At 35.5% G+C, this 13024-nt stretch overlaps 1 protein-coding gene across 4 annotated transcripts in view; it reads right to left on the reverse strand.

Moving 5' to 3' along the window:
• Nucleotides 1–13024, reverse strand: part of GALNT13 (polypeptide N-acetylgalactosaminyltransferase 13) — a 542562-nt gene that overhangs the window by 472395 nt on the left and 57143 nt on the right. For all 4 annotated transcript variants that reach the window (XM_072811435.1, XM_072811433.1, XM_072811434.1 and 1 more), the window contains one exon: nt 1046–1116. The gene's annotated coding sequence lies outside the window, so the exon portion shown is untranslated. The remainder of the gene's footprint in view (nt 1–1045; nt 1117–13024) is intronic.

A 13024-nucleotide genomic window follows, 5' to 3' on the forward strand; every position in this document is an offset into this window, starting at 1 on the left:
TCAGTCCAGGGCGTGACCCTGGAGTCCCAGGATCGAATCCCTCATCGGGCTCCCTGCAGGGAGCCTGCTTCTCCCTCTGCCTGTGTCTCTGCTTCTCTCTCTCTGAGTGTCTTTCATGAATAAATAAATAAAATCTTTTTTAAAAAAGAACTCTTCTTGATGAATTAAATATTGATACATAGATAAAAGAACACTAATTCTAAACTGTTTTAATCAAATACTAAGATCACCTAAAAATACAATGTTTCTCAGAATCTGCATTTGCATTTCTTCTATCCTAGTTCAAAGAAGTCCAAGTTGAGGAACTGGAAAACACCATTTGAAATAAAAGCAATCAAATGATAGATAATACAGAAAAAAGTACAATATTTCAGGATAATGCTTAAGCAAAACAGAAATATAAAGAAAGTATCAGAACATGTTTCAACTCCTAAATATTCAGCCTCTTAGAAGACTTATTTAACTTTACGTACATTAATAGGTAGAGGCAGTATTTTCTGAAAAGTCTTGTGCTCAAAGCCCAGACTCATCACTTTGAGTAGATATTGAGCAAGGTGTGAAAACTTCTTGACCCTCAGTTTCTTTTATTTATAAAACAAGGATAAAACTAATGATCTTAAAATATTTAGGGAAGAATTATAGGCAACACATATAAATTGCCTGATTCACAGTAAGTCTTAGTAGTCAGCAAATCTTAATTCTTAATTCAATATTTCTTTTAAATCTCCATAACAGCACGGGCTAATACACTAATATTTCCTGCACTCTTCTCAATTTATGATTCAGAAAAAAACTCACCCAAATATAAGTGAGAAATATTATGTGAAAGTTATGTAAGTGGAGCAATAGTAAAATCTGTCATCAGAAATCTTGAATTTATACAACTTAATCCAGAATAGCTCATCAAATTTTATCTTTTATATACATTTTGCCTCAATATTCACAAATATCAAGAACCATAAATAGAAATGTGTTCTTTTATGACTGCCAAATTCATTCAGCATGACTGCAACTGAGTGGAAAAATAAAAATACATATTACTTACTGTATGTGGCGTTTGGCAATTTCAAAATGATTTGCAAACATTCATCCTCAAAATACTCCTACAATATGCATCTGTGAAAAGAAAAAAAAAATCCAAAAGAGTAAGCAATTTGCCAAGGTCACAGAAAAACTAATCCAGACCAACACACACTTAAAGAACATATACTTTAACATACTGAAATAAGGTTTTGCAAAATGTCTATTATACATCTAGCAAAGTATAATGGGCTGATGAACAGAAATATTCCCAACTATATACAAATATTCTATATATTAGTCAAAGAGGATGCTCTTAAGAGGTAAGAAGTCTGCACAGTGGCTTCAGAAATATATGCAAGAAACAGTTTCCCCAGAACACGCCAGAATAACATAAAAGCAATTCGAAAGTATGAGATATTTATAAGTAAATTTAGGTTGGAGATTTGAGGTGGTTATTAAAATATTTCAAGCTTTTAAAATGTACTTTTGTTTGATATATGAAGATCACTGAGTTAGAAGAGAATTTTGCTTGATTTATCCAGAGATTTGCACCAATTCACTTTGTAATTGCATTTCAATAATAATTGAAAACCATGCACTGAGAAAAATGCAGGCATGCCACTTGCACACCTTACAAAAATACACAAACATCCATTTTTTTGTCAGAAAGTTACTAATAAGGAGAAAGTTAATCAGATTTTATTAATTGATTTGTTTGGTTTAAAGGAGAGGTGTTGGGAAGAGCACATTAATTTCAAAGCTCAAAATATTTCAACTTAAATGGATTTTATCCTACTGGGTATGGTGTGCCATACAAGAACTGTTCAAAAGAAAACAAAACAAACATACCTAGTGATAATCAAAGTGACCCTTTAAAGTACAAGGTAGATCAAAACCACTATAGACAGTATAAAGAGAAACCCTCTTAAGTAGCAAGCATCTTTAGGGGAACATGGGACCTCAGTGAGGAGCAGAATCTGCCCAGAAAGATTTAGTTCATGGCGCTAAACAGGGACATCAGCTTCCTAATGCCGGAGGTGTACCTTTGTGTTCACCAAAGCCAAATGTAATTAAATCAAAAGTTCAACAAGCAGAACAGGCATTCGGAGTTGAAAACTTCATTTATCTTCCTCTAGTGAATGGAAGACAACGAGATGACACTGGCCTCCACCTGGCACAAGAATGAATGATTTTACTAATGCTCACTCAACACAAAAGGTCTCAAACGAGAGGAAACTAGATAGAGGTAACAATTTATAGTTCCATGTCAAAAGGGGATTAAGAAATTTCTAAGAAATGGTGTATTTCTATAAATTTCATTTTTCTAGGTTTAAACCTTAGAGCTTAATAGTAGATACTAATTTATGTCCACAAATAATTTCAAAAGAATTATGAAGTTATAACAATTAGCAAACCTATATATTTCTTCATATTTTAGCATATTCACCCTCATAGGCAAGCGAACTGAAGTTAATACTAATCACATGATTTGCCCAGATTGACGCAGCTAGTAAGAGGTGATCCTAGCCTATGAACCAGCTTTTCCGACACAGATTCTTCTCACTACAGCCCCTGATAATCCTTACAATGCATCCAGAGAAGAGGGTGAAAGCTGGGATATAATAACCAAATCTGGCCTTACTGACATGTTTTGTTTATCCCACACCATGGTTTTGAAACTATTTTTTAAAAATTGTAAAGTAGGAGATTTCTCAGAATAATTCTCATTTCTAGCTTCTTTGAAAGAGCAAAGATTTTGTGAGGCTGGGTTCACAGCCTCCAGAGAACAGAGAAATGCTTGCCCCTCCTGAATGTGGCATGCTTTCTGCACTCAGCTATTTCCTACTTTTGCAAGCTACCTTCTACCATTTGCAAGCACTGGAGTGTTTTGTTCCCAATCCAACTACAATCAGACCTCTTTGCTGTGAAACTGGAGAGGAGAAAATCTTCTTAATTACGGTCAAAAAGCTTATTTCATTAAATGAACCAATGGCTTCTAACTATATTTCACTGGATTCTTATAATCAGGTATTATTGATTAGTTACCTTGTTTTAATCTCTGTATATATGTTTTAAAATTCCATGGGCTTGAATTTCCATTTGTTTAAATATACATTTGATAATTTTAATTTTTTATAAGTTTTCTTTATTTGAAAGAAAAAGTGAAAGAGAGCATGAGTGGGGGGAACGCAGAAGGAGAGGCAGAGGGAGGAGCAGACTGCCTGCTGAGTAAGAAGCCGAAGGCAGGGCTCCATCCCAGGACCCTGGGATCATGACCTGAGCCAAAGGCAGACGCTTAGCTGACTAAGCCACCCAGGTGCCCTCATATTTGAAAAATTTTTAAGCTAAGGGAGAAATGTATAAACCAATCAATTGGTACAAATCAAGGGACTTTATGATCTAAAATAATGATTTTACATTTACTGTGAACACATCTTCCAGAGACATACTTCCTAGACTGACAGGTTTACTATTTGATAAAATAACTATAATTTATATAATTATAATTATTTAATATTTATAATTATTTAATAATTATAATTTATATAATTATAATTTATATAATTATAAATTATATAATAATTATAATAACAGAGAAAGAAACCTTCAATTTAACTAAATTAAACTAGATTAAGAGAACACAGACCAGAACACAGATGAAGGTAAACATCTGCAATCCATAAATCCTGTTGCATCATGGCATATATTGCAAATAACTTGAAATGTTAGTATGTTCTGTGTAATGCTTTAAAAACACAGACCTGGAATTCTGGGTAGTTGTGGTAATACCAGCCATTTATTTTTTTTTAATATTTATTATTTATTTATTTATTTATTTATTCATTCATTCATTCATTTATTCATTCATTCATGAGAGACACACACACTCAGAGAGAGAGAGAGAGAGGCAGAGACACAGGAGGAGGGAGAAGCAGGCTTCACGCAGGGAGCCCGACGCAGGACTCGATCCCGGGACTCCAGGACCAGGCCCTGGGCTAAAGGCAGGCGCTAAACCGCTGAGGCACCTGGGGATCCCCAATACCAGCCACTTAAATCTGAAACTTTTCCCACATTCTTCAAAAAATATACAACCAAAACAAACAAACAAACAAAAATACAAAAACCCTAGGTCTTCAGTATAACTGGAAGTTAGAGAATAATAATGTCAAATTATCTGTAAACAGAGAATTAAACACCAATTTCCAAAAGAGTTATCTTATAAGCTCACAATAGGTTTTATAGGGATCTAAGGAGTCCAGAAAAACTGTGAGGAAAAGAGGAAAGCAAACGTCCTAAGAGTGATACAAAACTGACTTTCAGAAAGTTACTGAAACTATGAAAATGTGAAAAACTATCCAGGCATTTTAGAACATGTACACAGGGAGGTGATCAAAGTATATAAAATTCAAGGTGATGACCTTTTTGTTTGTTTGTTTGTGTTTGCAGGGGGAGGAGTAAAGCATTTAAAAATGATGGGATATGTCAAAAGGACAGAGGCCTCATCTTCAAGAAGTTCTTACCAGTCATATCTAGGACAATTGGAAAATCAAAATAAATGATTATCATAAAGAATTAAGATTCATTATAGAGAATATAAATATAAGAGAAATGAATAAAATATATAAGGAAGAAGAAAAACATCTTCCTTTGCATGGAATGCCACCTAACAAATGTAGATGTCTTGGTGGTGTCAGAAAATCATCACTAAACAAATGGTTTATTGAGTCAGTCAACAAAACACTTATGGGACACCTGGGTGGCTCGGTGATTGAGTGTCTGCCTTCGGCTCAGGTAGTGATCTTGGGGTCCTGGGATCAAATCCTGCATGTGGCTCCTCGCAGGGAGCCTGCTTCTCCCTCTGCCTGTGTCTCTGCCTCTCTCTCTGTGTCTCATGAATAAATAAAATCTTTAAAAAATAAAATAAAAAACCCCTTGTGGATCAGCACTTACTTAGGCGTGAAAGTGTGAAGAGCAAGATATTTCCATAGTCTTAAAGCACCTTCTCACAAATCACTTATTAATTACAATGGGGAAAATAATAACTTTCAGTGCAGAAACTTGGCAGAGACTACCTTCTCTAAACAATCAAAGACAACGTCATCACTAATAGATAAATGCACATGAAGTGCCTCGTGCACCTGAGAAGGACCCAACATCACTTCTGTGGTATATACATCTGCCAAAAATGCATCACCTGAATCAATCATTTGGAAATATCAGGCAAACCCAAACTGAGGAAAGTCCGAAATTATCTTCAAATTCAGCCACTAAAGACTGAGAAAATGTTCCAGATTAAAGGAAGTTTAAAAGGCATGAAAAGGAAAAATAAAAAAAAAAAAGGTATGACAAGCCAATGCACATGTGATCCTAGATACAGTTACGTAACAGTATTTAGTTGATAATACATTATCTTAATTTTCATAATTCTGTGTTTACATAGGACAATGCCTTTATTCTTAGGAAAGACATACCAAAATACTTCAAATAAAAAAGCATAATGTCTACAACTTATTCTCAAATGATTCAGGAAAAATACATATATGCACATACATATAATCATGATGTAAACAACTAATGAATCTGAACAGAGAATATTCCGTGTTCTTGAGCACAATAATTGCAAGTTTTCTATACATTTGAAACTGTATCAAAATTTAAAACTAGAGGGCAGCCTGGATGGCTTAGTCAGTTAGGCGTCTGCCTTTGGCTCAGGTCATGATCCCTCGTTCCTGGGATCAAGACCTCCTTGGGCTCCAGCCCTCTCCAGGCTCCCTGCTCAGTGGGGAGCTGCCTCTCCCTCTCCCTCTGTCACTCTCTCTCCTCCTCCCATCCCCAAGTCCCCATGCTCTCTCTCTAGCTCTCTCTTGCAAATAAATAAATTAAATAAAATCTTTAAAAAATATTTGCAATTAGAGAAAAAGGTAGAAGTAAATAAACATTTTACAATCATTAAGATATTTTGGGATCACAAAAAAATAGACAAAGCAAGTGATGCGTTTTTAAATCAAGAAAAAAATTAAGAAGGTAAAAAATAATCATTGGCCAATGATCTTAGACAACTAAAATAACAAAAATCCATGTATCTATCTCTATGCACATTCTCCAGTATTTTACATATTTTATATTTATATGTAATTTATACATTAAATATGCCTACATTTAAAATAAAACATTGTTTATAATTTATGTGTTTACCTATGCATATTAAATATACAAAATATAGGAGAATGAAAATAAATGTGCACTCTAGCCTCAGGTTTTTTTTTTTTTTTTAAGATTTTCTTCATTCATTCATGAAAGACACAGAGAGAGAGAGAGAGAGAGGCAGAGACACAGGCAGAGGGAGAAGCAGGCTCCCTGCAGGGAGCCTGACATGGGACTTGATCCTGGGTCTCCAGGGTCATGCCCTGGGCCGAAGGCGGTGCTGAACCACTAAACCAACCGGGCTGCCCTAGCCTCAGATTTTTAAATAAACAGTACAGATAATATTATATCAAGCAAGTGTAAAGTTAATAATGAAATTTTATTCACAAAAAAAGTCATCAGAAATTAAAGAGAAAAAAAATAAAGAAGACTATCAGTCTTTAAAGGTTATCAGTATAAGCGGTTTTTCCTTATAAAGTTGTTTTTCTAAATAAAAAAAAAAAATCCCCAGGTTCTTTTTTATGAGTTTAGAAAAAAATTTAAAATAAAATCATCCTTAATTCCTAAAATAATATATTTCATGTAAACTACTCTTTATTTCCAGACTATTCTTTAAAGAATTATAGCATTTAGACTATAAGTAATTTCTTTTTACTTAATTGTGAATTTCTTTCTGTAGCAATACCATGTTTTTTATCATTACAATACAAAACCATTTCACTCATGGAAACCCCATACGTGCCGTTATTTATATTGTATTTTTCCATACGTAAATTATCAAGCATCTATAACCAAAAAAAATTAAAAATAAAAACACTGTGGTATCCATCCTATGTCTTATGTCATAGCATGATTGTTTCCTTAAGATAAAACACCCAGAAGGGGAATTGTTAAATCAAATAGTATAAGACTGTTCAGACTTGATAATATTTTTACTAGATTTATATGTTAAATAGTAAGTTAAATGACATATTCCTATTCATATTAGTTTAATTATATTAATAATATTTAACATATTCAATTAATATTGATATGCACAAGTATCATATTTGAACCCCACAACCAGGTTATATTTTACAGCCAGTGGGTCATGGCATAGTATCTGACCCTAGTTCTTCATACTGTCGTATCTTGAGTTGGCTTCTGTGCCTTCTTGGTATTACACATGTTAAGCTGAACTACCTTTTAAGAAGTTTTCAAAGAATTACCTCCAAATTTGAAATAAAAAACTGTTTATATGGAAAGGAATGGAAACTGAGCAGTTTTAGTAAAATAATTGTTTATTTTTGGAGGAATTAACACAATTCCTTATTCTCTTGCAAAGCAACAGCCAAGCACTTTCTAGGACCTAAGGAAGGAAAATAACTACAAATAGGTGAACGTGTGTTACAGTCTTGTAACTGGGACATACAACAGGATTATTACATGACAAGTGGTACAGGTGAAGGCAGGAAACACCACAGATTCCCCAGAATAATCCAAGCAGCCATCCTATGTCTCATTTCTAATTATGGCAACAATGTGTTACAATGCCTACATATTTCTATTTTATTTACACTATTACCATTTACATCTTATTACACTAGATATTATCCTTTTTTTAAGTGTCACTTTAATTGATGGTTCTCAACAATCTTCAACTTTCTTCAGCCATCTCTCTTTCCTCCTATATTCACTTTGAATTCTTGCAAATCCATTACATATTTAGCATCTTTCTAGTCTGCAGTTTCCATATTTTATATTCACTAATTCTGGAGATTAATACAAATTTCATTCAATGTAAGAACCCACTCAACCTTCTGAAGTCTTCGTTAATCTGCCCTGGCAGGTCACTGATCCAGTGACAATCACAAGTTATGCCTCCCCTCACATGTCATGTAAGACAAAAACAAAACTTTACTGAAGTGAAGATATACGAACTCTTGCTTCTAACTCATATTTATATCTTGTCATTGTATCAGAGATTAAAATTAGATGAAGTCAAGGGATTTACTTCTCCAAAATCATGTTAGTTGTTACTTCTATTTGTTCTGCTCCTTTGAGGTGTATGAAAATCAACTGTCTTTTTTATTGATTCCTCTATTTTCCTAGGTATCAAAGGAAGCAGATTAATCTGTAACTTCTAAAGTCATCACTAGTACGTTCTCGCCCTCTCCCTCCCCCTCCTTCCCTCTCTATCTCTCTCTCTCTCTCTCTTGCTCATTCCCTGCTCCTGACATTTTCATGTGGCCTTCAAGAATCCTAAACTAAGTCTGTTGCACAATTTCTACAGTAAATATGACTCGATTAAAATCCTACGATAATTTCAATCATGAAAAGCATGACAAATCAGAAGCTCCTGGATTCTGTACATTTTTTAAATGTAATGCTTCTGAAGACCATTAGGCAACTTATAGGAGGGCATAATTCCATATCGAGTCTATACACTATGGCTAAATGTGTAGGTACTGCCTTGACCAAGTCCCTGGACAGCTTTGCCCTTGAATGCTCGCAGTGTGTTCTACATTACAGAAGTATCTACACTGTGGCATTCTCTAACTGAAAACTATTTATCTATCCCTCTTCTCTATTTGCCCAGCTTGGGAGAAGTCAAGACCTGTTTCCTAACTCAAGCGGGCCCTCAGTCAATTCGTTGATCCCTTCATTTTACTTCATTTTGTTGTTGCTGAATGTTGAAGGAACTGGCAAAGTGTCTTTTCCAAATGTTTACCAGCCTCTCCATGCAAAGCGCTTTAAATACCTTCCCCTTCATCACCTGCTCCCGTCTACCTGGAAATGAGAAAATGTTGACTTCTTTACCTCTGGAGATGAAAGCTGTAATACTTTTGCTTAACTCACCCCACCCCACTCTTGGCAAACATGCATTGAAGCATAGCATGTATTATACCCTTCACTTCAGGATTTTCTAGTCTCTGCAGAAATTTTACCTTTTCCTTTATTTATATCTCTTTTGACCTATTTCACTTGCATTAAGCTATTCTAAACTAATTAGAGATACAGGCAAAATGGGTTTTTGGAGAATTTCACCATGTAAACCCTTAAAAGTAAACAGAGTATATAACAATTAGAGATCAAATACCTAAGTTGTGGTTTGTGCAGATAATAGAATGCTATGCAGTCACAAAATTCATGTCTCAAATAGCACTTATTTATATATTTTATTTTAAGTATACTTAAAATAATACACTTTCTAAAATAATATGAATAAAGTAGCAACTGCATAATTATAAATATATATTTATATTTGCATATATTATGTACAACTCAGAAAGACTGAAGGACTATATAGCAAAATGTTATCTCTGAATGATGTGAAAAAGTAGTACTAATTTTCTTTTTTATTCTTTTCTTAATTTTGCAAATCTTCTTCTGCAAATATGTTATAATCTAAAAAGAAAAAAAATATTAGTGGAAACAAAAGCAACAAAACACATATATGGGAACAAAATGCACAGCTATATATCAGACAAAACTAGCATTAAAAGAGTTGGAGATGGGCAGCCCGAGTGGCTCAGCGGATTAGCACCGCCTTCCGCCCAGGGCATGATCCTGGAGACCAGGGATAGAGTCCCACATCGGCTCCCTGCAGGGAGCCTACTTCTCCCTCTGCCTGTGTCTCTGCTTCTCTCTCTGTGTGTGTGTCTCTCATGAATAAGTAAGTAAAATCTTAAAAAAAAAAAAAAAAAAAAAAAGCTGGAGACTAGCATAGACAAAGTTGGGGCATTATAAGATGAAATTGTCAAAAAAATGAATAAAATGTGATTTTTTAATGTGATGTGGTTAGATCTGCCAGTTGCCTCCCCAATATTTATTCTCCCCTTCATTGTTGCTATGTGCACCATTTTATCTATATAAGATTTATTTATTTATTTATTTATTTATTTATTTATTTATTTATTTATTTAGAGAGCAGGGAAGGGACAGAGGGAGAGGGAGAGAGATCTCAAGCAGACTCCATGCTGTTTGTAGAGCCCGACATGGGGTTCAATCTCACAACCCTGAGATCATGACCTGAATCAAAATCAAGAGTTGAACACTTAACCGACTGAGCCACCCAGGTCCTCCAGCTATGTGCACTTTTATGCTCTTTGGCCTTTGCCTGTCTGAAATGCAATATAATGATTAGAAGTCTGACCCTTGTTTTGAGTGCATCACTCTCAGGATGGCTACAAGGAGCCAGAACCTGGTGATATGATAGAGCTCTCTTATTATGCTTGGGCTACCAATATCAAGATATCACTAATTTCTTTATGCTATTCTGGGTATACACTGAACACAATTTCTAAGTGATATATATTATTTAAGAATTTGCAGGTAAGAATAAAGAAAATGTTTCTCTGTGATGGCTTTAATGATTATTTGACCAGCATATATTATCAAATATTATGGTTCATATACCAAGTCATAATTAAAATGAAGAATTTGAAGGAGTTCAGAGAAGAAAAATGGTAAGAATTAACATTTAGGAAATTAGGATACAATAAGAATTACTCAAATAGAGAAATTTATATTTCCTAAAAGGAAATATTTAGTAGTTTATATTTAATTATAAAAGATTTTTACAATTAAAATCCAAATAATGAAATAGCATTAAAAGTATCAGGAGGGGGAGGGTCTAGGTGGCCCAGTTGGTTACGTGTCTGCCTTCAGCTCTGGTCACAAGCCCAAGTCCTGGGACAGAGCCCTATAACATGCTCTCTGCTCAGTGGGGAGACTGCTTCTCCCTCTTCCTCTGACTTTCCCTCCCTGGCTCAGGCTCTCTCATGCTCTCTCTCAAATAAATTTTAAAAAATCTTTAAAAGTAGAAGAGATTATAGTAGGCATTGAAAATGAATTCCCAGAAATTAAAAATTGTTTAGATACTAGTTAGTTTTTAAAAAAGCAAAGATTCGGGATGCCTAGGTGGCTCAGTGGATGGGCATCTGCCTTCTGGCTCAGAGTGTGAGCCTGGGGACCCAGGATGGAGTCCGGCATTGGGCTCCCTGCGTGGAGCCTGCTTCTCCCTCTGCCTGTGTCTTTGCCTCTGTCTCTGTCTCTCATGAGTAAATAAAATAAATTTAAAAAAAATAAATACATACATAAATAAATGAAATAAATAAAAAGCAAAGACCCCTTTAACCATCTTTAAACTAAATTCAGAACTGAGGCCTTTCAAACCATAAGATCCAATTAGAAACAGGGTATGAATATATGATGAACTTTAGGTAGAGACTGTTAGTTTTATATTGTATGTTTTATGGTCAATAGTTGTGCTTTCTTCATGTTTTATTGTTTAAACACATAACATTGGTATTAACATTTTGAGAACAAGTTAAATTTCATCAAAAATATATCCTTTACTCCACTATCTCACCCAAATACATAGTGTGGCAGTTTGTCTTTTCTTTTCTTTCTTTTCTTTTTCTTTTCTTTTCTTTTCTTTTCTTTTCTTTTCTTTTCTTTTCTTTTTTTCTTTTCTTTTCTTTTTTTTTTTAAGGTTTTATGTATTTATTCATGAGAGACAGAGACAGAGGCAGAGACCCAGGCAGAGGGAGCAGCAGGCTCCTTGCAGGGAGCCGGATGGGGATGGGGACTGGATCCCGGTCCTGAACCGCTGAGCACCCAACCGCTGAGCACCCCCCAACCCCGCCCCAGTTTGTGTTTTCTAAAGATGGTCACAACATCCCCCATCCAGCATGCTCTCCTGCTAGGCGACCCGGACATTCCACCCATCCCAAGATGAAGCTTCCCCCTTTCTCCCTGGAATCCCAGCACACCCCAGGACCGAGGCTCTGCCCAGGGTGCAAGTCCTACTGTGGGGCCGGCCGCCCTGCAGCGGGCCAGCGCCTCTCCTCTGCCTCCAGCCCCCAGTGGCTCCAGTAACAGTCCTGGCTGGCTGCCCCGGGTAGGGGCATTCAGGCCTGACACGGTGACTAAAGGAATGAATTGGACACCCAGTTCATCCGGCTTTTCGAGGACTCCACCACCAGCTACCGCCTGATCGCAACTACATGAAACATCCTAAGTGGGAATCTCCCAGCTGAGCCCAGTCAACCCATAGAGCCATGAGAGTTTATAAATAAATTGCTCTCTTAAGCCAATACATTTTGAGGTAATTTTTTGCATAGCAATAAGATGACCAGAAAAAAAATGTGATCATCCTGGAGTCTAAAATCTAGAAGAATAATGAATTAATCTAACGTCTTTTATGTATGTACCTGAAATTATATATAAACATATACAGACCAGCACGTGAATTGTTTGTATGGTAGTCTATTTTTCTCTGTCTCTACCTCGATCTATGCAAGTTATCTTATTTCCAGTTAAAAATTTTTCCAAAAAAAGTTTTTTTTTCCAGTGGTTTTCTGACTACACACACACACGCACACACATGCACAGTGTATAATGTATTTGGGACCCTGAGTACTGTTTTTTTGTGAAGAATTGACAATGGGGAAAGCAGTTTAAATTTGTTTTCTGTACTCCCCCCAAACAGAACTGAGACCAGTAAGACCAATAGGAAAAGTTATAAGCAATCATGTTTAATCTCAGCTCAAGGAAAAGCTCTCCTACTGTGAGGAATGCCAAAACAGCATGGGCTGCCCTAAGAAAAGGCCTAAGGAGAGTTCAAGAAAAAGTTAAATATTCACACTCCAGACATATGGAAAAAGATTTTAAGTACTGGCTAGTTGCTGAAATTAAATGGTTTTTAATCACCCTCTTGAATCCATGATTTTGATAAATTTCGGGTGATTACTTTGGAATACATTACACTAATATTTTTATATCCCTATCATATTCCAGAAAAAGATACGAGGAATGTCACAAAGATTCATTCAATAAAGCATCATTAAATTCATAACCCTTTCTCCACTGA

The sequence above is a fragment of the Canis lupus genome, chromosome 34, assembly GCF_048164855.1.
Source record: "Canis lupus baileyi chromosome 34, mCanLup2.hap1, whole genome shotgun sequence".
Lineage (NCBI taxonomy): Eukaryota > Metazoa > Chordata > Mammalia > Carnivora > Canidae > Canis > Canis lupus.